The sequence below is a fragment of the Neovison vison genome, chromosome 3 (genome assembly GCF_020171115.1).
Source record: "Neovison vison isolate M4711 chromosome 3, ASM_NN_V1, whole genome shotgun sequence".
Lineage (NCBI taxonomy): Eukaryota > Metazoa > Chordata > Mammalia > Carnivora > Mustelidae > Neogale > Neogale vison.
This window is the reverse complement of record NC_058093.1, coordinates 3,170,278-3,192,389: the sequence shown is the minus strand read 5'-3', so window position 1 is coordinate 3,192,389 and position 22,112 is coordinate 3,170,278.

The window sequence follows — 22,112 nt, the reverse complement described above, 5'->3', positions numbered from 1 at the left end:
TCACAAAATAGAGAATGAGAGAGGACTCAAAGTCAGAAATGAAAGAGGAATTGCAGGGGTGGTTGAAGAGTCACAAGTCAATCAACATCAATAAGAGAAAGAGTAAAACCATATGATTATTTCAATAGATACAGAAAAAGCATTTGACAAAGGACAAGATCCATTCATGATAAAAACTTAATAAGTTTCGAAAGAACAAAGCTCAATATATTAAAGAACATATATGAAAACCGACAGCTACCATTATACTCAATGGTGAAAAACTGAGAACTTTTACTCTAAGGTCAGGAACAAGACAAGGATGTCCACTCACCACTTTTATTCAACATATTACTGGAAATCCTAGTCACAGCAATCAGAGAAGAGAAATAATTAAAAGGTATCTAAATTGGTAAGGATGAAGTAAACTTTAACTATTTGCAGTTGACATGATAGTGTATAAAACAAACAAACAAACAAACAAACAAAAAACCCCTAAAATGGGCACCTGTGTGTCTCAGTTGGTTAAGCATCTGCCTCCAGATCAGGTCATGATCTCAGGGTCCTGGGGTCGAGCCCCATATCAGGATCCCTGATCAGCAGGGAGTCTGCTTCTCCCTCTTCCTCTGGTCCTCCCCCAGCTTGTGTACTCTCTCTCTCTCTCACTCTCTGTCAAATAAATAACTTAATAAATAAAATTAAGAAAAAAATTCTAAAGTCTCCACCAAAAACCTGTTAGAACTGAAAAATGAATTCAGTGGGGTTGCAGGATAGAGAATCAACATACAGAGAAATCCACTGCGTTTCTATACACTAATAATGAAGTAGTAGCAGCAAGAGAAATTAAGAAAACAATCCCATTTACTATTCCATCAAAAATAATAAAATACCTAGGAATAAACTTAACCAAAGAGGTAAAGACCTGTACTCTGAAAACTATAAAACACTAGTGAAAGAAATTGAAGGTGATACAAAGGGAAAGACATTTCATGCTCATGGACTAGAAGAACAAATAATGTAAAAATGTCTATACTACCCACACAACAATCTACAGATTTGATGTAATTCTCATTAAAATACCAACAGCATTTTTCACAGAACCAGAATAATCCTAAAATTTCTATGGAATCACAAAAGGCTCCAAATAAGAACAGCAATGTTGAAAATGAAGAACAAAACTGGAGGTATCACAATCCCAGATTTCAAGGTATACTACCAAAGCTGTAGTAATCAAAACAGGATGGTTTTGGCACAAAAACAGACACATAGATCACAGAACAGAATAGAAAACCCAGAAATAAACCCAGAAGTAAGGTCAATTAACCTTTGACAAAGGAGGCAAGAATATCCAAAGAGAAAAAGACAGTCTCCTCAAAGATGGGTACTGGGAACACTGGACAAGTACATGCGAAAAAATGAAATTGGACCACTTTCTTATACCACACACAAAAATAAACTCAAAACAGATTAAGGACCTAAATATGAGACCTGAAACCATAAAAATCTTAGAAAAGAGCACAGGCAGTAATTTGTAACTTGTCTGACATTGGCCATAACAACATCACTAATCATCAGGTAAGTACAAATCAAAACTATAATGAGCCACTACTTTACTCCTGTCAGAATGGTTAAAATTAAAAACACAAGAAACAACAAGTGTTGGCTAGGATGTGGGGTAAAAGGATGCCCTGGGCACTGTTGGTGGGAATGCAAACAGTTTAGCCACTGTGGAGGCTCCTCAGTGTGCAGTTTCCTCAAAAAATTAAAAAATAGAACTATCATATGAGGGGCGCCTGGGTGGCTCAGTGGTTTAGCCTCTGCCTTTGGCTCAGGTCATGATCCCAGCATCCTGGGATCGAGCCCCTCATCGGGCTTTCTGCTCAGCAGGGAGCCCGCTTCTTCCTCTCTCTGCCTGCCTCTCTGCCTGCTTGTGATCTCTATCTGTCAAATAAATAAATAAAATCTTAAAAAAAAAAAAGAACTATCATATGATCCAGTAATCTCACTACTGGTATTTACCCAAAGAATATGAAAACACTAATTTATAAAGATATATGCATTCCCATGTCCATTGCAGCATTATTTATAATTAGCTAAACTGTGGAATCAACCTAAGTGTCCATCAGTGGATGATGGACGAAGGAGATGTGTGTATATACGGACAACGGAGTGTTATCCCTCCATAAAAGGAATGCAGTCTCACCATTTGGTGTTACCATCCAGCACAGATGGATGTAGAAAGTCTAGTGCTGAGATAAAGCATTTAGAGAGTGGCAAACCACAGATGATTTCACACATATGTAGTATTTAAGAAACAAAACAAAGAAAAAAAGAGACAAAAAGTCAGACTTTTAAATTATAGAGAATTAATGGTTATCAGAGGTGAGGTAGGAGGGATGGGTGGAATAGGTACGGGTATTAAGAGCACATAGATCATGATGAGCTCTGAGTAACACATAACCACTGGTAAGGAAAAACAAAACATTACAGAAATGCAGCAGCTGTTCTGCTGTTATTACTGTAAGATCATTACTGAATTGATAGTTAGGTAAGAAGAAGGAAGACAAAATTGAAAAGGAAGGAGAAGCTGGCGTTTCAGCTGAGTGTCTGAGATAACCCATGCTCCCACGTTCTGAACGGTTTTCCCAATCCCATTCATAAAAGTCTAACCCACAAGAAACACATGAGATTCCCCCAACCTCAAAATCTTGCACAAAAGTTGAAGCCATATTCTGCAAAACAATCCTGAAAATGTAAATCCTCGTGTAATTCTATTACAATATGAATGCATCTCTTCCCACTGGGACGGATGGTACATTTGTCTCTCTCTCTCTCACATGCCTATGAGTTCATGGATGTAGAGACTCTGCCTTACTCAAGCCTGAACTTTAATAAGTGGTTTCTAATTGAAGTTGATCTCACACACCTAAATCTTGGTCATTTTAATGAATCAAATTATCTTAACTGACACTTTTCTGAATCATTAATTTTTTTTTTTTTACCTCAAATGCCATTATGGAATTTGAAAGTCAGAGTTTGAGTTAGAGATGTCAAAATATGCCACAACGATAATAAGGGTTGTTTTAAGCCAAAGGCAATTAGCTCTCTGTACCCCCTTTTTGTGAAAAAGCAGTTCCCTTTGTAAAGCTGTCTCTACCTCCTTTACTGGGAGGAGAACCACTCCAGATACAATTCTTATCACCTGAGATCTTTTATTTGCTTAACAAACCTTATGAAACAGTCCCTATTTATGATATATTTCCATATATATGGTCACTTTCCATAACTTACCTCCAACCCAGGAGTCCCAAACCCCTTTTTCCTTTGTCTAGCCTCTTTCCCACAATTTATCACCCTTTCTTAAGATGATAGATAAGTCTCCCATTCTGTTCCCCTGAAGCACATTTCTCTGTGATGCTCATGGATACATGGGCCATTGTTGTCATTTTTTTCTGCCTGTTAAACTATCATCATTTTGATTTGCAGGCCCAGCCAAAAGGGTAGAGGAAGAGCTTTTCGCATCCCCTACAGATTCAAGATTAGTCTTTCTGTTACATAGTGAAACCAAATACTTAGAGCAACTAGGAGGCATAAATAATAAATTGTCTATTAAGTGCTATGCACTGAATTAAATTCCAGACAGTAGTATATGTACTTCTGAATACTGAAAAGAACACTTATTCTCATGTGGAGACATGGGAAAACACAGTGTTCAATCCATTCAGACTCTAGGTCAAAAGATCATGAATTCAGAAAGTTTTGCTCCTTAAAGTTTCATCATTCTTTCTGGATTCATATACTACATTCCTAAGGAGTCATTTATAGAGTTCCTGTTTTCTGTAGCGGATGGTGCACTATTTCAGGGTGTGGTTGGGGGGTTGCGGAGGAGGTGGGGGTAGAGCTACATCTAATTTCAACATTTTTAGAGCCCTCTTTTTACCTAATGGATTTCATTTCTCACAAATCCCAGGACATTTCCTCTCCATTAAGTTATTCTTCTTTCATGCACACACCCATGCTCATTTTCTTCCCCTGGCTTCCCTTGCGTTGAAACACACCACTTCTCCCTTATCTGCACCCAGCACTCCTTCCCTCTTCCCTGCTAAATTAAATCTCTACTATCTCCATGTCTAGAGAAGTCCCATCTCCTTTGTGCAGACTTCTGGAACTCCTCCAACCCTTACTCAGAATTCTCTTTTCTAACTAATGTCCATTTTATTGGTTTAATTTTTAAGTGCTGTCTCCTCAAATGAAATTAAATATTCCTCAAAGGCAGTAGTCATTTCTCCTTTTGTTAATTTGCACAGAATAGTTCTTATATCAAGGCCCTTAATAAATGCTAATTAAATCTTGGCTATTTGTTAAATAGCCACGTGCATCAATGTGTATTAGATGTTGGGAATAAAACTGTGAACTATAAGAGTTCTATTTCTTTCAGGACGCTTAAAAACAAAGTTCACAAACTCAAGGTAGTGTTGGGTTGGTGTCTTGCTTGGCCAGCACAGTGTTTAAACTGTTCTGAATGAAAGTCGTTCTAAGCTGGCATTCGCTCCCCGGTTCACCAGGCTCTGTCACTCCATTGTGTCTAGCACCTAGCCAGCTTCCCTAATGCATGTCACCGTAAGCCCCTTGTGAAACATCTGAAGGGGAGAGAACCCATGACCCAAATAAGCCACTTTGCAGGTAGATTATTTTGAGCTGAAGGCAATCAAGACCTAGCAGATTCAAGAAAAACTTTGAACTCTCCTTTAACTACTCAAAAGAACTGAGAAGGGAGGCTGGTTTAGAAAGAGAGCTGTCACCAGAAACAAATTTTATGTGAATGACCTATGTATATGGCAGATAAACATCTAATTGGCAAACATCTGCTCTTCTTATCCTGTCAGTTACCCTCCTCTCCTTTGACCTCAGGTCATTATCTCATTCCCTGGCTCGGGATGGCACAGAAGCCTCAACTGCCCAACTGATGACTGGGTCTCATACTCTTATAGGGCTCCTGTACGGGTCAAATGAAGATTGTTTTTTCCCTGTTAATCTGTTCTATATCAATTTATCAGCCAAAGAACCTATAAGGTCAGAGAAAAAAAATTTCCTAACACATCCATAATTTCACAACTTTCCATTTATAAGCAATAAATTAAGTCGCAAAGAATAGGCTCCCGCTATCTTAGACACTGACTCGAGTTATTTACGACTCCCCCAACTATCAACATCGTAATTTCAGAATGACTGGTTATGTTTCCCACCATGAACTGCTACCTGCTGCTCCTAAATACATGTACTATGCAAAACAGCATCCAGTTAAAAGAAAATTCCCGAATCCAAGGGCAGATGGTATATTAATTAGAAAACAACAACAACAGCAACAACAGAACTTCTCAGCAACTGTTATGCTTTCTTAAAAGCAAATGATTTTATGCAGCAAAGGACAGAGAAACCTCATTAAAAGAGACCCAAGGTACAAGCAGAAAAGGTCACTTTATAAGAATTTATGTCTTCAAATTCTAGTGACTTATATTCCATGGAGAGCCTGCAGATGGAAACACAGAAATATTTTGATAACCTTTGGAAAACATGAAGAAGGGACATCTCACAAAACTAGAGACTCAAACACTTCTTTTCCCCAGTTTTTTCCAAAATCTAAACCAGAAGGAAATTAGAATTCCTAGGTATTACAGACCAGTTAGTTTAATACTGATTTCTGGCAAAATTCAAGGTTTAATCAGTAAACAGGGACTATTTAGATGGAAAAGACCAGGGATTTCTAGAAACCAGAAGTTCACTAAGAATTGGTCATTTTTAAACTAACACCATTTACTTCTGTGATAGATTCAGGATACTCAAGATACTCAAGCAAAACATTTGATTAAAATTTTCCTCATGTCATCTTATGAAGAAACCAACCTATAGGTTAGAAGAGTTTGATTACTAGGGAGGACGTGCTAATGGAGTTCAGCTGACCACTGTCTGGTCTCAGCAATCTCCCCCGAAGGCCAACTATGTCCCCAACCAGGACTGCACCTGGTACTTTCAATACATTACTTTGAATTCTAACAAGCACCCTGAAAAGCAAATGTTACTAACCTGATTCCATTGATATGGAAAATAAGTTTCTCAAGGTCACAAAGCTAGTTAAGTGTCGCAGGCCAAGTTCTAAAACCTGCCTCCAAAAGTTCAGGACCATTTTCCACTGTGCCACACAGGCTTCCACCGGAGTCTCCATGGCAAAAGGAATTGTTTCATGTATTATTAATGACTTGAATGTCTGGAGAACAAACCCACCAAATGTGCAGGTGACATACAACTGGAAGGGACAATTAACATGATGAATGCCACAGTCAGGACTGAAACATATCTAGCAAGCTGGAAATTGGAGAGAGTCTTAAAGTAACAGAAGAGAAAAAAATGTTCACGAAATTTTTAAGGATATAGTTAAAAAGTTAGTAAAGCCTACCTTGATAGCAATGTGTGTGGGGCGGGGGTGGGGGGAGAGGCTGGTGGTTGGTGAGAATTTTAGTCAACCATGGGGTATTTACTCCATAAGACAATCAAGCATTATGGGACACCTGGGTGGCTCAGTTGGTTAAGCAGCTGCCTTCAGCTCAGGTCATGATCCCAGCGTCCTGGGATTGAGTCCCACATCCGGCTGCTTGCTTGGCAGGGAGCCTGCTTCTCCCTCTGCCTCTGCCTGCCACTCTGTCTGCCTGTGCTCACTCTCGCTCCTCTCTCTCTGACAAATAAATAAATAAAATCTTAAAAAAAAAAAAAGACAATTACGCGGTAGATGGTTTAGTTTGAAGATGGAAAGTCATTGCACTCTGCACTGTTCAGATTAGATTAGATTATGGAATTCAATTTGGGGCTAAGGATTTTCAGCACAGAGAAGGGTCTTAAGGAAGGAAGGAAATATAAAAGCAATGATTAGTGATAACTAATACTTACTGGCTTCTAGGTACTCTACTAAGTAGTTTGTGTATATTACCTCTTTCAATTCTCACAACAATTCCACGGGTAGCTAGAGCCTCCGATCATTCCCATTTTATAGACAAGGAAGCTGAAGCTCAGGGCTCTGAAAGGCTATCAGGTAAGGGGGACAAAAGTCTTTACTCTGTACTACTTTAGACTTTTCATTTCTTAGCTATTTCTTGGTCATAGACTTCAGATGGACGGAAGTTTTAGAGATCCTTTCTGCTGAAAAATGTTCCATATAATTCCACAAGCTGGAGGGCTACTGACTAATGAGAAACGGCCAAGGAAGCCGCTGTCATTTCAGCGCAAACAAAGCCTTCCTGTCGGTCACAGAAAGAAGGGGTACCGCAGAGGTGGTGAGCTCCCCGTCACTGCGGGCGCGATGAAAACGCGGCCTGTCGGGCATCACTGAAATGGGCTGGAGGCTGGTCTGGTTTTCACCTCCATCCTTCGCTACAAGACGGTGGGCCCGATAGGTAATTCGGCGATTTCTGTTCGGTGGCAACACAAGAAGTTAAAACCTGCAGATACTGGTTTTCCAGCCCATTTTGCTGACGTGTAGACGGGACACTTAAATAGTGTCGTTCTCCGCCTACCCTTGGCAGCCGGATCAGGGACGCGACGGCGACATACCCCGGAGGAAAAGGGTCATATTCAACCGTGGATCGGGGCGCGACTTACATTCGTTCTCCGTCCCGGCGCGTCCTCGGTCACAGCAGCAGACGCCACGCGCCGGACCCGCGAGCTGGAGTCCGGGACGGGCGCCTTCCCGGCTCGTCCCCGTGTGCAGTGTGGTCGCGCACGGGCCGGGGAGCGACAGGCCCGCAGCACCAAGCCCCACCGCCCCGCTGCTCCGACCCTCAGCGGGCGGCCGGGCGCCTCCAGGTCCGCTCGGGTCCCCACGTGCCCCGCGAGTCGCCGAAGGTCCCCCCCGGCCCCCCCCAGCTCCTCAGGGCCCGGCGCGAGCCCGCGCTCACCGTGGTCGCCGGGCGAAGGGACAGCGGGCGCCCCGGCCAGCGGCGGGTCCGGTACCGAAGCCTCCGTCCGGCCTCAGCGCGCGGCGAGGACGAACCCGCGGCCCCGGGGGCTGCCGTTCCCCGGGCTCGGGGCTGCCGGCCGGGGCTGCGCTCCTCCGGGAGGACGGCCGGACGCTCTGTCCGAGGCGCCGGTCCCCGAGGCCGCCCGGAACGGCGAAGCGCACGGCCGCGCCCACACCGACGGCCCCCGCGCCGGCCGACCCCTCCCGTCACCCGCGCGGCGCACGGCCGGGGCAGCCGCGGGCCCGGGGAGCCATCGGCGCGGGGCCGGCTGCGGCCCGCGCGGTCCCCGAAGCTCCCGCGCCGCCTCCTCGCCAGCGCGCGGCTCCCTGGAGCAGCGGCGCTCGGAGGACGGGTGTCCTTCGGCCCAGCTCCGCGCCCCGGGCCCCTCCTCCCGCCGCCGCCGCCGCGCCCGCCGCGCGCTCCTCGCGGGTTCGCGCCCCGCACCAGCCGCCGGGCCCGCGGGTGGCGGACGACCGGCGCTCGGCTCCCGGGCGCGTCCTCCGCGGGCGGCGGTCAGGTGGGCGGGCTCCGGGCGGGGGCGGGGGCTCCGGGCGGGGGCGGGGCCACCCGCGCCCGCGCTCCCACCCCCGCGTGCGGCTTCCTGCCCCGCGGGAAACCAGACCCCAAAGTTCCCGGAACGCGGGAGCGAGCAGCCCCCCACCCCGGCCCGCGTCTGAGCCCGCGGAGCTGCGGGCTGCGCGGGGCTCGGCCCGGGTGACCCGAGGGGCTGCCCTGAGGCCTGGGCGCTGGCCGGACCGAGCTGGCTGCGGGCTGTGCGCTCCCCGCGGCCTTCCCGGTGACGGCCCCAACCCGCGGGGCCCCGAGCCCTCATTGCTCACAGGGGCGCCGGGACTCGGCGCTGCCCCTGCTCGCCCGGGACGGTGCGGAGTCTGGTTCAAGAGCCCGCGGCTGCTCGCGCTCCGCTCCGGAGACACTCAGAACCGGGTTCGAGTTCGCTCCTCAGAACGCAGCACCTCGGAGCAAACACGTCTCCTGCTCCTCCGACCGCGGATGTCCCCCGCGACGGGCCAGGGCCGGCGGTGTCCTCCCGCACTGGCCCGCGGACGGGCCGGCTCCGAGCGGCGGTAGCAGGGACCGCGGTTCCCGTGCATTGCACGGCGCGCTGCTCGGCGGGGTCCGCGCCCGGGGACACCCTGGGGGCCTCTGGGACCCCGCGGCTGCACGACGGCGAGAACGAGTCGAACCACCCCACGATCCGGACACCATCCGACCGCCAGCTCTCGGGACGCACACGAGCATCCCTGCGCCCCCAGACCCCGGAGCCCTTGACGGCAAAGATCGGACAAGGTCTACGCAGCACCTGCCGGATTTCAGACGAGCCGCGCCTTATTTATTGCTTAATTAACTACGGTGACTGCGCTGTACAATACGGGAACCCCCGAATGTGACTTTCCGTCGTTGAGAACGTGACTAGTGGAACTGGAGCGGGCGGGAATACACCCACACGGATCCGTCGGGCACGCGTCCCATTTTAATATAAGCAAACTGATGGCACGAATACCAGCAAATCCTTAGTTCTACATATTCCAGGCGTATCATGCTGACTAATTAGGGTCAAAAGCAAGGAGCCACCTTTAGGCGGGCTTCTCACGACGGCATCTCGTCGCTTGCTCTCCTGCTTCCCCAGCACGAAGCTGTTACCAGCTTCGTGCTGGAATGATCCATGAGGCCTCTGGGTTCCCTGCCCGGAGAGCAGTGTCAGCCCTTGATGTGCTCCAGGCGAGAAAAGAGAAATTCAGAAATTTCTTCCTTCCCAGTGTTTTCCTTCCCAGTTACAGGGAAGAGGAGGGCATGGAAACGGCCCTGGACCCCACTGGAAGAGAATGACGCACACAGGCCTCCTTTCTTTCACTTGGTTTGGAGACCCACAGGATCGTCCTTGCCAAGGGTCAGCTGTCCCCTGCCCCTTTGACCTCAAGAATGAATGAGCCCACGCGGGAGCGGCTGTGCTGGGCCTCCGGACCCCAGGTGGGTGGCAGCTGTCACGCTGGCTGTGGCTCCCTCAGAGCCAGGCAGGCTCCCCTCCCTCATCGTGGGGCTAGCCCAGACGCAGAAAAAACCCCGAAGCAGGGCTCTGCTGCTTCTCTGCGCGGCCTCCCCAGACCCCAAGACCCCTCCCAGACCCCAAGTCTGAGACAGCTGGCAGGCGGGGCTGCGGGCAGTGGGGCTTCCCTGCGGCTCCTGGGCAGCTGCCCCGCTCTGCCAGCAGGACCGGGCCTACTCCCTGCCAAGATGTCTGAGGTTGCAGGAGCAACTGCTTCTCCAAAGGCTTTTGAGAAAGAACCTGCCTCCAGCCTTAGAATGTCAAAAGATCAGTGAGGCCTTGCCTCTCCTCAGGACCGCAGGCCATGCTTTGGTCAAGACCCTGCCATTGTAAGAGCCAGAGGCAAGATGGCTCGGGGGACCTGTCGGCCCCCCCACCCCCACCCCAGCGTTTCTGTTCTCCTGTCATCATCTCCTCCTGGCTCCAACAAGATGGGCGGGCGGGAGCCCAGGCTATTCAGGCTGCTGACAGATCCGACTGTAGGATGCTGAAAGTGTCGGAGAACAAAGTGAGAGAGAAGAGGAAGGACCCAAACCCAGCCTGACTTGAATGTGGTAGGGTGAGGTAGGGGTAGGCTGAGGGTACCCGGGTGCAAGTGTTTAGTGGGTTTTCTTTTTGCCAGAAGGGCATGGAAAGTAAGATAAAAACAGTAATGATAGAATAGTAGCAATCGAGCCCACGCAATCTGAACCCAGAACCCACGCGGTTGACAGCAAAGAGCTACTGAGCTGGACTGAGGCCAGAGAGTAAACTTGAAATTAACAGAATTGAATCAAGGCGCCCCTCCCCCCTTTTACCCTGGTAAAGAAATCCCATTTCCAACCCCAGTCCCTGTAAAACTTCCACTTCCACTCTGGACAGACAGGTCGGAGAGAGGTAGGCAGCTGACTCCCTCCACTGGTTTCTCCACTTACACTCTGGAACGCCTCTGACTTCCATAGTAACTTGCAGTTTACTCTAATGGACTTTTTTTTTTCTATACCAGCCTTCCCAACTAGCCTCTTTCTTCTGTAAGGTTCTCCTTTGTTCTCTGGGCTTCTCCGTGGCTTTGCTGTAGCTGGCTTGTGCCAGGTTGTAATTGTCTAGCTCTTCCTGAATAAACACATTTTTGCTAGTTAACTACCGGCAGTTTTATTTTTAAGGTTAACAGTCTTTAAATTTGCTAATGTAAAATAAATAAGTAAATAAATTTGCTAATGTATATTTGTCAGTAAATGAGGCTCCTTGTACCTGTAGAGGATTGGTCTGAAGCTCTTTATGCTAAATAAAATATATTTTGGAGTCTCTAAATCTCTATTAGCACTCTGTTTCTCTTGTATAAGTAGATTTAGCACTCCCCCTACTCCCCAACAGTAGAAATGTCTGGAAATAAATGAGCATCTTTTTTTTTTTTTTTTTAAATTACTGTTGCCGTCTTTAATGGTTACGTATATTTCTTCTCTCCCCTATATTCTCCGCATCGTGAGGACAGGAACCACGTTCTTTATGTATTCTATGTGCTTATTTCTAGTGCCTGGCATACGGAAAGCCGTCAGTGTTTGCTGAATTGAACATTCTCACTCTGCTGTGGTGCTTACTATGTTTTTGTCCCATTTGAAACAAAGAAAAACTATATTAACTTAGATCCATGAGTCTGAGCTTCTTTAAGTGGTCAACCTATGTTTATTTGGACAATCATTTCTGGCATTGAGATGGGGCCAACTTCTTTTGCATACAATGTGGGTATAAGACATTGAAAACCAGATAACTACTGCAATCATTGAGCAAAAATTTACTATTTCAAACATCATATTGTATTGTATGTTTTTTGCTTAGGGCATATGTGTCTTCCAACATGATTGATCCATTTTCTGAATAGCCTGTTTGTTAAAAATAATCTGTCCCAGTTTCATCAAAATAGCTCAGCTTCCATCTTGGAATTCTGTATTTTCACATATCTATTAGTATCTAATTTTTATTATTCCCATTTTAAGGTATATTTAGCAAATTCTTAGCTTTAATATAAGGCTATTAAACCTTAAATGCTTATTTAAGAAGTTAAGGGTATTAGAATAGATGCTTGAGGGGTATTCGCATGGACAAGGGACTTAATTTAGATTGTTCTGGTGCGAAGTTCTGGAACCACCAAGAAGAAATCACAGGAGGCAGATCTGGCTTTAATTAAAAAAGGATTTCTATTGGTTAGAGTTTACAACGGGATGGAATGAATTGTGGGCTTCCTCTTAAACCAGAAGTTAGATAACCTATCTGGGATGCTGTAATGAAGATTTTTAAAAAGAATAGCAAAATTCCATATCCTGGAAGATGAGTCCTCCAAAGCCAGGATTCTATAATTTAGGAGTTGTTTTGCAATTTGAGGACATGTGAGCTGGCCTTTGGAATGCCCCCAGTACTAAGACATTAACTTGATATCCTACTGTGTGTGCCCTCTACAAGGACAGAGACAGCTCTGGTATGGTTGTTGGCTAAGGAAGCAGTTTATCATCTTGTAAAGATTTTCCTTAAAGAGCAAATGTACTACCAAATGTTGTATAAATTGGTACTCATGGAAGAATTCTATCTAATTGGACATAAGCAACAGTCTACCCACATGGGGATATTTTATGGCTTGTGAAGTTTCACTCAACGGATAACCTTGTCTGATGGAGTGGGGAGCTATGAAAACTTAGAGCTAATAATGGCAATTACTATTTACTGAGCACCTACTATGTGCTGGGAACCATAATAGCCTTCTCCATGCTATCTCATTTAATCCTTACACTAGCACCTTGAGGTATGTGTAATTTGTTTGAAATATGAGGAAATGGAAAAAATAAGGCAACATCTAATATGTGCTGGAACTTGAATTTGAACCCAGGCCTGAGTCCAAAGTCTTGATTGCCCACACCCACAATAGCCTATGAAGTCTGGCTGCGTTCCAGGCAGCATTCCTCTTATCCAACTCCTAATCCATCAACCCTGATGGGCAGTATCCATGGCCAGAAACATCTTCATTAAAATGTCTCCTAAAAATGCTCCCACATGCACAACATTTTAAAACTCCAAAGGGATCCTCTGATATGTCTATCAGAACTTAAGTTTATTTATTATTGATAGATCTTAATCAAGGTTCTTCAATAGTCAGCTTGGTTATTTTCCTGACATTTTGTTAAGTGAACATGGGGATATTAGCCTTCCAGTTTTAGTGATGGAGAAAACAAAAAGTATGAAGCCTTGCTGCCTTACCTCAGTAGTCATAAATGTAGTAGTAGAGGTTGTAGTAGAGTTTCTTTCTCTCCGATGTTGCCTTTCTGGCTTTATTAGCAATTCTATGTTTTTCTCCAAAGCTTCTTTTCATAGAGTTTTAATAACAAGTTTCTCTTTCATGTATGTTCCACATTTAGGGCTTATATCCTTCCAAAGACTTTTCATTCCATTTTTTCCCAACTACTTCATTGCCTAGTGTGGTTGAGGAGAATAATTTTTTGCTTAAACAAAGTTATCATAAAACTAACACATGTATAACCAATTTTTAAAAAGTTATTATCTTAGAATAAAGACTTTACTCATATTACTACTCAGATTCTCAAGGAAAATAACATCTTTATTTCCTATGACCTATCCTTGTTCTTCTCTACCCCACTAGGTGACCAGTGGGCGGGACGTGAGGGCGGGGTTTGGGGGAACTAAACATGTGTGCTCAGTTAGGCCATCTTGATCCAGGGATATTCTCTGGATTTAAATCTTGTGTCTTCTGCACCAGAAGAGAGCATCCTAGGCAGCAGTGAGTTTGTGGAAACTTGACTGATAGGGCTATTAATTATGAACCAGGTAAAACGTCTACGAAAAATAAAGCCCTTGGTTTTGGAATAGTTGAACTGAAACCATCTTCTTTTTTTCTGGTTGTGATTAGAGTAGAACTAGTAGTCCTTTTTAAAAAAAATATTTATTTGAGAAAGAGAGTGAAAGTATGGGGGAGGGTAGAGAAGGAGGGGCAGAGAGGGAGGGAGAGAGACAAGCAGACACTGTGTTGAGCCCCATTTGGGACTTGATTTCGAGAATCTTGAGATCATGACCTGAGATGAAATCAAGAGTTGGATGCTTAACTGACTGAGCTATTCAGGTGCCCCTAGAATTAATAGTTTTCTAAAGTCACTCCTGGTTCTGAATAATAAACTCATATCATCTGATTTTAGATCTTTTCTTCTTGGTGGCTGAGTACAACAACAACAACAACAACAATAACACAACCTATTTATCCAAGAGTAAATCCAGAACCCATCCCTATTCCAGTGCATTGGCGAATATCTCCTTATGCAACAAGAGAAGAGAAAGAAGAGAAAAGAGGAGAGGAGAAGACTCCCCGTCTCAGTCCTGCTTCTCTGCCAGCATCGGTGAAGGGCGCACGGATTCTCACTGCTGAACTGTCACATTTTATCTCTTTACGGATTCTTGTTCCAGGAGTCAAAGGCTGATGAAAGGTCAAAAAAATAGAAACTAACATTCTATTTTATAGTGAGTCTAACAGATCTCTCTATGAAAAGGACAGGACGAGAGTTAAAACCATGGACCGACTACGGCTGCTCTTATCCACTTGCTATTTGTTTAGATTAAATTGTTTAGATCAGATCAGATTAGCCTTGAGGCCCGGGAAGCCCAGATGCACTGTTTCTGAAAAATAAATCGAGCATAATGTTAGAGGGAATGTCCATTACATTACTAGGAGTGCCTCTTGGCGAACATCAAGAAATGCCCTCTAGAGCCTGGCACAAGCTGCATTCTGGGTTCACCTATACTGGGCCATCCCTGCGGGGCTGCTAAAGGCAAGCGCCCCGACAGGGCAGTGGGAGGCGTTCCTGATCCTGTCTGGAGGCGAGGGTTTCTCCCTGCAGAGTCTTCCTTCATGCCCTGGCAGTGGTGCTGAAATTAGTGGGAGCTCCTTTTCAAAAAACAGCTAAAATTTAGTTTCTTCTCTAGGGCTGGCTTGCTCCGGCACAGCTGACCATATTGACTAAGAACTCCGGCTGCGGAGTTGTTCCTCCACGACTTAAGCAAGAATGCGGAAAGCAGGCTGTGCAGGCTATCTCGGAATTATGCCCAAATGTAAAAAAGAGCATGAGAAAATCACCCTCTTAAAAACAGAAGAGGGTCTGGGAACTCAGAAAACCACTGACGATGGATTAAATTTGCCTTCACTTTACACCAGCTATAGTTTGAAAAAGAAAAAAAAGCAATTGAATTATAAATCTAAAAATCAAGGAACTGAACTAAAGCCCTGGTTTTGTCCCTAAATAATTGGGAAGTTTTAACAATTTTCAAGCCTCTGAGGAACTATTTGCTAATCTATAAATCAAAACCAACTATAAAGTTACATTTTAGCCTTCTTCATATGTCAGTATTTTATTAGGTTTCATTGAAGACTAGAAGTGATTGAGCAGAAGCTAAATTAATTCTGTTAGTTCTTTTAAGATTAAACAGAATAGAGGTGCCTGGCTGGCCCAGTCTGCAGAACAGGCGACCTGACCTCAGGGTGGTGAGTTCAAGCCTGACGTTGGATGTAGAACTTACTTTAAAAAAAAAAAAAGATAGAAAAGAAGATTAAACAGAATAAAAAAAATCAGTATGTCTTTCAAAGTTAAAACTTCTTAATGTTTTTTATATATTTCCTCTCAGTATTTTATATATTCTACAATAAATATCTATCCACTTGTACTTTATATAACAGTTCTTATCCATATACTATTCTAGCATAGAATTTTGATTTCAGGTAACATTAAATAGTGTTGACTTTTTCTATAATTATTAACTACAAATTTACAGAATTTAACTGAATGGAGTTTCATTTAGGGAGACAGTCTGGGCTATAATACATTTCTGATTGGAGGCAAGTCTGACTATACATCTTTGTGACTGCAAATGGACATGTGGCATCATTAGAAAATTTCACTGTTATATTAAGAATTAAAAGTTATTTATCCATGAAATTTATTCACTTTATCTGTCTTGGAATCAGACGATCTCATTCCTCATGCTAAAGTCCTTTCCTGGTTATTATTTAATACCTTTGCTTTGTCAAAGCCTATTCCTCTTTTTAAAAATCCCAAATGAAGAAGGAGCTCATTACATAAAACATTGGCCTTAATGTTACTTGGCCCACTTAATGTAGGTCAAACACGAAAGTCTAGTCATACTTGCATCAGATGAGAAAGAGGTTAGGTCCTAAAATTCTAGTCTGCTTCCCATTCCGTAAGTCAAATCACAAGATTTCCATAATCATATTTTGTAAACATCACCGGAGAAAACAAATTTCCGAGTACACTCTTTCAGCACAGGATATGGTAAGCTATGCGATTTTCAAAGGAATTTTAAGTAGAAGACCAAGAAACTAGTATTTTGAGCTCGGCATTTTGAGGTGAAGGATCCTCCGTTAGTAACATGGACAGATACGGCTATGACCATAGCTTGCAAAAAACCTTCTTCTAGAACCAGGCCATCAAGGCAACTGGAAGGAGGAGGATAGGAATGGACAGGGGGACCATGGGGCTCGGGACCATGGGGCTCTGTGTGGAGGCAGCTGGCGAATGGCCACCCCGTTACACTCCTCTGATGCTTTTGAATGTGTAGGTGTTTGCAAAGCAACCAAATTGAAGAAATAGAAACCAAAAAGATCAAAGTAGCCTGAGACTGAAAGTCACATCAAAACCACATCCATGGAAAGATCAAACATCTCGTGATTGTCCCTAAAACGTTAGTAACTGTATCTTTACAAACGAACAAAATGAAACCCCCAGAGGAACCACCAGCGTGGCTGCCTGGGTCTCAAGACAGGTCGAGATGCTAGACGGAATTAGACACCAAAAGAAAGTGTTTGATAAAGTTTTATTTGCAGTGAAATTCAAACTCACAAATGACTTCCAGTTGGGGTTTGGCAAATTCTCATTCCCAGCAGCTTCGTGTTCAGATAAAGGTAACAGCTTCCCAAGTCAAAGAACAGAAGTTCAGAAGGGGCCACAATCGGCTCCACCATGGCTGCCTGCAACTGGGACCTTTGCACATTTTTCTTCACTGGTTTCCTTGACATTTCACGTTTGCCAGGAGTCTCGCTTTGGGAGTCTCTGAATTCAGCTCTTTTTCTGCGAGTGATCTCTCAGTCCTAGATATTGGATGTCGTTGGCAAGCTCTACTGCTTCACACCCTGTCGGCCAGAGCGCTGTGGCTACCAAGCCCTCAATCAACCGACGGCCTTGGGGAAAGAGAGCTTGGAACACCGACTTCACCAAACGAAAGGACCTCAAAGAAGCGAGGCCCCCTCGCCACAAATACCAGAGGACCGTGTCGCTCCGGCACCCCTCGCTTCTCGGATCAGAACAGGCACATCCTGAATGGGATGGAAAGAATCAAAGTTTCCAGAAATTGAGTCCAAACAGTTCAGCTCATGACCAAAGAGTGACTGTTCTGTCCTCCCCGAAGACCATCGTTAGAGGTGAGGTGGACAGAAGTGGCAATGCAGCATCTCGCACAGCAGGCTCCGCGAGAACGTTCCCGGACCCCGAGGGGGAGGTCTTGTCCTTCAGCTCCACGACGGTCACAGGCCCGTGTGCACGAGCCCCCAGACCGGTCGGACCGCCTGGGACCCTCGGGCAGTCACAGCACCAATACTGTACCAAACGGCCTCTCTTGTAACCTTCACTGCAGGTTGGAAGCCAGATGCTTCACCCCCAAGGCCCCGCGCCCATTCCGGGGCTCCTCTGGCCCGCAGCTGCTCGGCTCCGGCGAGTCCCACCTGATGCTCCGTCGTGGTCCCTTCACCGCGGCCTGGACAACCCTCATCCCATCCTCCCAAGCTCCTGCACCCTCTTCTTGTCCTACAGGTCTCTGCACCTCCGGGCCCCATGGGATCCTGACCCTCCCCCAGGACAGCCCTTCCCCTGCAGGCCTCGCTCCCACAGGAATGGAAGATTCCGCGCCCACCCCGGTCCCCCACTGCCAGCATTTCCCCCCACTTTTAAGGCTGCTGCCGTGTGCGCATCCTCTCCGCAATGCTTTTACGTCGGCCTCGTCCACACTGTTCCGGGTTCAGCCGGACTTCGGGCCTGCGTCCAGCCTCCCTTTCCCGCCTGGAGGTGCCCTTGTCCAAGCAGGACAGAATCAGAACGGCAAACGTCTTCAGTGATAGCAGTGCGGATCACCTCAGGAATTTCTAATTTTATCAACAATGTTAAAAAATAATGTGATTAGGGACGCCTGGGTGGCTCAGTGGGTTAAGCCTCTGCCCTTGGCTCAGGTCATGATCTCAGGGTCCTAAGATCGAGTCCTGCCTCGGGTCTCTGCTCACTCGGGAGCCTGTTTCCCCCTCTCTCTCTGCCTGCCTCTCTGCTTACTTGTGAATTCTCTCTGTGTCAAAAAAATAAAATATAAAAAAAAACAATGTGATTACAGTTTGTGTGTAATAAAACCCATCTAAAATATATAAATATTTATATAGATTATAAAAAAAATTCTTACTGGTTTCCTGCTCAAAACATGAAACAGTTTAATTTGCTTCAAATTAATTTGTGTAAAAAATGTGTAAAAATTTTAGAGTAAAAAATTTTTAAATGTGACGAAATACATAAATGTTGGAAGGGTTTGCACACATTCTAAAATGTAGATTAAATTTAACTTCTTCTACAAAGTTCTACTTTCACGACTTGATACTTATTAATAAGATTGATAAATCCCTGGCCAGACTTAGCAAAAAGAAAAGAGAAAGGACACAAATAAATAAATCATGAATGAAAGAGGAGAGATCACAACTAACACCAAAGAAATACAGACAATTATAAGAACATACTATGAGCAACTCTACACCAACAAATTTGACAATCTGGAAGAAATGGATGCATTCCTAGAGACATATAAACTACCACAACTGAACCAGGAAGAAATAGAAAACTTGAACAGACCCATAACCAGTAAGGAGATTGAAACAGTCATCAAAAATCTCCAAACAAAAGCCTAGGGCCAGATGGTTTCCCGGGGGAATTCTACCAAACATTTAAAGAAGAACTAATTCCTATTCTCCTGAAACTGTTCCAAAAAAATAGAAATGGAAGGAAAACTTCCAAACTCATTTTATGAGGTCAGCATGACCTTGATCCCAAAACCAGACAAGGATCCCATCAAAAAAGAGAACTACAGACCAATATCCTTGATGAAAACAGATGCAAAAATTCTCACCAAAATACTAGCCAATAGGATTCAACAAAATATTAAAAGGATTATTCACCACAACCAAGTGGGATTTATTCCAGGGCTGCAAGGTTGGTTCAACATCTGCAAATCAATCAATGTGATACAACACATTAATAAAAGAAAGAACAAGAACCATATGATATTCTCAATAGATGCTGAAAAAGCATTTGACAAAGTACAGCATCCCTTCCTGATCAAAACTCTTCAAAGTGCAGGGATAGAGGGCACATACCTCAATATTATCAAAGCCATCTATGAAAAACCCACCACAAATATCATTCTCAATGGAGAAAAACTGAAAGCTTTTCCACTAAGGTCAGGAACATGGCAGGGATGTCCATTATCACCACTGCTATTCAACATAGTACTAGAAGTCCTAGCCTCAGCAATCAGACAATAAAAAGAAATTAAAGGCATCCAAATCGGCAAAGAAGTCAAACTATCACTCTTTGCAGATGATATAATACTATATGTGAAAACCCAAAAGACTCCACTCCAAAATTGCTAGAACTTGTACAGGAATTCAGTAAAGTGTCAGGATATAAAATCAATGCTCAGAAATCAGTTGCATTTCTCTACACCAACAACAAGACAGAAGAAAGAGAAATTAAGGAGTCAATCCCATTTACAATTGCACCCAAAACCATAAGATACCTAGGAATAAACCTAACCAAAGAGGCACAGAATCTATACTCAGAAAACTATAAAGTACTCATGAAAGAAATTGAGGAAGACACAAAGAAATGAAAAAATGTTCCATGCTCCTGGATTGGGAGAATAAATATTGTGAAAATGTCTATGCTACCTAAAGCAATCTACACATTTAATGCAATTCCTATCAAAATACCATCCTTTTTTTTTTTTCAAAGAAATGGAACAAGTAATCCTAAAATTTATATGGAACCAGAAAAGACCTCAAATAGCCAAAGGAATATTGAAAAAGAAAGCCAAAGTTGGTGGCATCACAATTCTGGACTGCAAGCTCTATTACAAAGCTGTCATCATCAAGACAGCATGGTACTGGCACAAAAACAGACACATAGATCAATGGAACAGAATAGAGAGTCCAGAAATAGACCCTCAACTCTATGGTCAACTAATATTCAACAAAGCAGAAAAGAATGTCCAATGGAAAAAAGACAGTCTCTTCAACAAATGGTGTTGGGAAAATTGGATAGCCACATGCAGAAAAATTAAACCGGACCATTTCCTTACACCACACACGAAAATAGACTCAAAATGGATGAAGGACCTCAATGTGAGAGAGGAATCCGTCAAAATCCTTAAGGAGAACACAGGCAGCAACCTCTTCGACCTCAGCCGCGGCAACATCTTCCTAGGAACATCACCAAAGGCAAGGGAAGCAAGGGCAAAAATGAACTATTGGGATTTCTTCAAGATCAAAAGCTTTTGCACATCAAAGGAAACAGTTAACAAAACCAAAAGACAACTGACAGAATGGGAGAAGATATTTGCAAATGACATATCAGATAAAGGGCTAGTGTCCAAAATCTATAAAGAACTTAGCAAACTCAACACCCAAAGAACAAATAATCCAATCAAGAAATGGGCAGAAGACATGAACAGACATTTCTGCAAAGAAGACATCCAGATGGCCAACAGACACATGAAAACGTGCTCTATATCACTTGGCATCAGGGAAATACAAATCAAAACCACAATGAGATATCACCTCACACCAGTCAAAATGGCTGAAATTAACAAGTCAGGAAATGACAGACGCTAGTGAGGATGCAGAGACAGGGGAACCCTCCTACACTGTTGGTGGTAATGCAAGCTGGTGCAACCACTCTGGAAAACAGCATGGAGGTTCCTCAAAATGTTGAAAATAGAACTATCCTATGACCCAGAAATTGCACTACTGGGTATTTACCCTAAAGATACAAACGTAGTAATCCGAAGGGGCACGTGCACCCAAATGTTTATAGCAGCAATGTCTACAATAGCCAAACGATGGAAAGAACCTAGATGTCCATCAACAGCTGAATGGATAAAGATGTGGTGTATACACAATGGAATACTATGCAGCCATCAAAAGAAATGAAATCTTGCCATTTGCGACGATGTGGATGGAACTAGAGGGTATCATGCTTAGCAAAGTAAGTCAATCAGAGAAAGACAACTATTATAGGATCTCCCTGATATGAGGAAGTGGAGATGCAACTTGGGGGGTTAAGGGGGTGGGAGAAGAATAAGTGAAACAGGATGAGATTGGGAGGTAGACAAACCATAGGTGACTCGTAGTCTCACAAAACAAACTGAGGGTTGCTGGGGGGAGGGGGATTGGGAGAGGGGTGTGGCATTGTGGGCATTGGGGAGGGTATGTGCTGGGGTGAGTGCTGTGAATTGTGTAGACCTGGCCATTCATAGACCTGTACCCCTGGGGATAAAAATGTATGTTTATAAAAAATTTAAAAAAATTAAAAAAAAGATTTTTCTTTATTTATTTGGCAGAGATCACAAGTAGGCAGAGAGGCAGGCAGAGAGAGAGGGGGTCCCCACTGAAAAGAGAGCCCAATGCAGGGCTTGATCCCAGGACCCTAAGATCATGACCTGAGCTGAAGGCAGAGGCTTAACCCACTGAGCCACCCAGGCGCCCCTTGGGGTGTGCTTCTTAAGAGTTTAATTTACTTCTGTCTGATTCCATACAAATTTTAGGATTATTTGCTCCAGCTCTTTGAAGAATGCCAGTGGAATTTTGATCGGAATGGCATTAAAAGTATAGATTTCTCTAGGCAGTATAGACATTTTAACAATGTTTATTCTTCCGATCCAAGAGCATGGAATGGTCTTCCATCTATTTGTGTCTTCTTCAATTTCTTTCA